Raw genomic sequence first — 2,691 nt, 5'->3', positions numbered from 1 at the left:
TGTAAAAAAGAACAAACAATCATGATGTGATGTAAGATGCAACTAGCAAAAATTTTATTAAGAAAAAAGAAATAAGAAAAAACTGAACTAAACTAAATGCATCTAATGCATCCCCCCAGAATTAAACTTTTCATTGTTCCAATGAAAATTAAAAACAACGTGGAGGAGATAAAAAATAAGAGAAGTTACCAAATGATGTGTGCCAAATGCCCATGTCATTAACTTCTCCACCATGTAGTTGCCCTCCTCCTAATCTTTGAATCCTATAAAAGAAAGTAGACAACAAAAATTAAGTAGAGGATACATGTTTATCAAAAAGAAATGAAACTAGAAAGAACTAAAGGCATGAATGAAAATGAAGAAAATTAACTTGGGTTGCCTCCCAAGAAGTGCTTGTTTAAGGTCATTAGCTCGACCACCTCATTAGATTCATCTAAATCTCTCTCTTGGAGGGGTAAGATATTTCATCACCCTCTTACCAAGGGCTCTTATTATGGAGGGAGCTTTCATCAAAGGAGCTACAGAGTAAAGTATAACTCTCTCCATCTTCGTCTTCTTTGAAGTTCTTTTAGGTGGTCGAAGACGGTTCAGATCGAGCTTCCAATTATAGGCCCCATGAAAATCTGCACACCCAAAAGAAAAACATACCTCTCCCAAGCATGCTATATTAGATAGAACTAGAACTTTATTAAGATGAACTAAGTATGTATCACAAATTGAATCACATCTAATAAAATCAATTATAGGTGCCTATATAAAATTTTCCAAAAGATCACAAAGGATACTAACCTTGCTTTGCTGAGAGATACCTGAAAGTTCTAAACATGTGGATGTGACTTCTGAATCTTGTATTGGCTCTAGCTCTAGCTCAAGTAGTAGTGCCTCTAAAAGTGGTGATTCTTGGGGCTTTTCTTCTATTACACAAGCCCCTATACATTTATCATCAACCAATTTCATTCTTACAACTTCCCTAGCATCAATTGGTTGTGTCATCAAAGTAGGTTATTCTTGGGGTGTTTCCTCCATAGTACATGTCCCTACACTTTTATCCACCACGTTACCATCAAAAGAATTGAAGAGTCCACTAACATCAATAGCATCAATAGAGGAATCAACAACTTTATTAGAAATTTGTAGTAATAGTTGTAAAGCTAGCATCCCCTGTTGCACCATTAGCTCTTCAGAATCATGTGTTGTGGTCTTCATCTGACTTGGAGTAGGAATATTTAGGTTTTGAGAGTCCTCCAAGTCAATCAGCTCATCTGGTTGTGAATGATGTGGTCTGTCCAATGAAAAGTCATCCTGAAATTCTGATGGACTCTGATATACATGGGAAGAATGCTCAACATTTTGTATGTATTTGTAGTCCAAATCTTGATGGTTCATCCAAAATTGATTGTAATGTTGAGACGGGCCAGAGATCTACTGCTGGAATAATAACTGCTCACTCTGCTCTTGAATTAGTTGGGGTTGAAGGTTCTGGATTTGATAATCTCCCCAGTCATAATCATAAATATCATGAGCTTGCTCATATGTATCTTGATGTTGAGGTTGGAATAAGTGCTGAAGTTCCGTGGAAGAGCTAGCAATATTTTGAAAGAAGTGACATAAAGCAGCTGGATGGAATGGACTGCCACAAGCCTTGCAGATATTATCAGTCGGTTCTGTGGGAGGACCATCTTCCTTTTGAAATAGGTGGCATATGGCAGACAGATGAGACGTGCTACCACACACTCCACAAAGGAATTCAAATTCATCATCTTCTGAGTCATAATATTCATCAATGGAAGATCTTGCTCTTGCACTCATGGGTACGAAAAATTCTCTTAAAGTCCTGCTTGACATATTAGTGCTAAAATATCTAAAAAAAGAAACAAAATGTAGAATTTAAATTGCAAGAAAAAAATGCAGAATTTAAAGACAAGAAAGAAAATGCAGGTTTTTTTTTATTATGTATATGGAAAACAAATTGCAATAATTTTTTTTTAAATTATGAAAATAGAAAAATAAAAACTATTCACAAGTCTAGATGAACTAAATTGCTAATCTACTAATGTTAATGTGAACAATCCCCGACAACGGCACCAAAAACTTGTTACGATTCCGCAAGTGCACGGATTCATCGTCAGTAATATATAAGATTATCGAACCATAGGGACTGTTGATTAAGCACTAGAGATGTCGCAAAGTAAGTTGTCTAGACGGTCGAAAGTTAGCTTTGGCGCTTGCAAACTAACGAGAGTGATCGAAAAGAGGAAGAGAAGGATCAAAGAATCGATCTTGGAGAGAATTGAGCTTTGGGAAATGAATTCTAGGATTTCGGTTTCGTTTTGGTGGAACCTGATGCATCATGTTCTATCTTTTACTCATCGTCAATCAATATACCTTCGCTGGAAGTTAAAGCTACTATCCTTAAGTACTAATAAGAGAAGTTCCCTGTGAAATCCTGTTACGGTTAACCCCTATCAGTAGGGCGCCTCGGTAGATCATAAGAATACAAATATAATCGGTAACATTAGGGATAGAGATAGGGGTTTGGTTTGGTCTCTTACTTCCTTGTGGAGAAGTTGCTTCTCCTTTCAAGGGAATATCCTAGATGTCCGTGAATAGGTTACCCCTGTCACTAGGGCCCCTCGAGTGTACAATATAAGATCCTCTCTTTACGAAATTAGCAATTTCTACACAATCAAT

The sequence above is a fragment of the Zingiber officinale genome, chromosome 11B (genome assembly GCF_018446385.1).
Source record: "Zingiber officinale cultivar Zhangliang chromosome 11B, Zo_v1.1, whole genome shotgun sequence".
NCBI classification, from domain to species: domain Eukaryota; kingdom Viridiplantae; phylum Streptophyta; class Magnoliopsida; order Zingiberales; family Zingiberaceae; genus Zingiber; species Zingiber officinale.
Note: the sequence above shows the minus strand (reverse complement) of the source record.